The sequence below is a fragment of the Entamoeba invadens genome (assembly GCF_000330505.1).
Source record: "Entamoeba invadens IP1 unplaced genomic scaffold scaff_1105074725243, whole genome shotgun sequence".
NCBI lineage: Eukaryota > Evosea > Mastigamoebida > Endamoebidae > Entamoeba > Entamoeba invadens.
In genome coordinates, this window is record NW_004443511.1 from 182,979 (window position 1) to 183,401 (window position 423).

Genomic DNA, 423 nt, shown 5'->3' on the forward strand with positions numbered 1-423 from the left:
AATATTACTATTGTTGTTTTCAAAAAAAACATCACCTGTTTTATATTTATGTATAATATAGTTATTAATAATTAGAAAAACTGAATTCATTTACTATATTGTTGATATTTTTGGTTGGATCGGACATTTTTTTCGATATCTTCTCGTGTATTTTTTAATGTTAAAAGCCTAGAAAACACTTATAAAATGCACTCGATGTTCTCATTTATTGAGTTAATGTCATGTTTATAATTAAATTGATGTTATCAAAAATAATAAAAGTTGGTCAATTTTAAAAGCAACCCAGTTCTTATTATACTATTTTATCAAATAAATTATGATGTGTTTATGGTTCGTATTTAACCATTGGTTCTAAAGTCATGATTTTGTAAAAGCAAGATTATTTGAACAGTGAAAATGTTCATTTGATAATCATAAAAAATG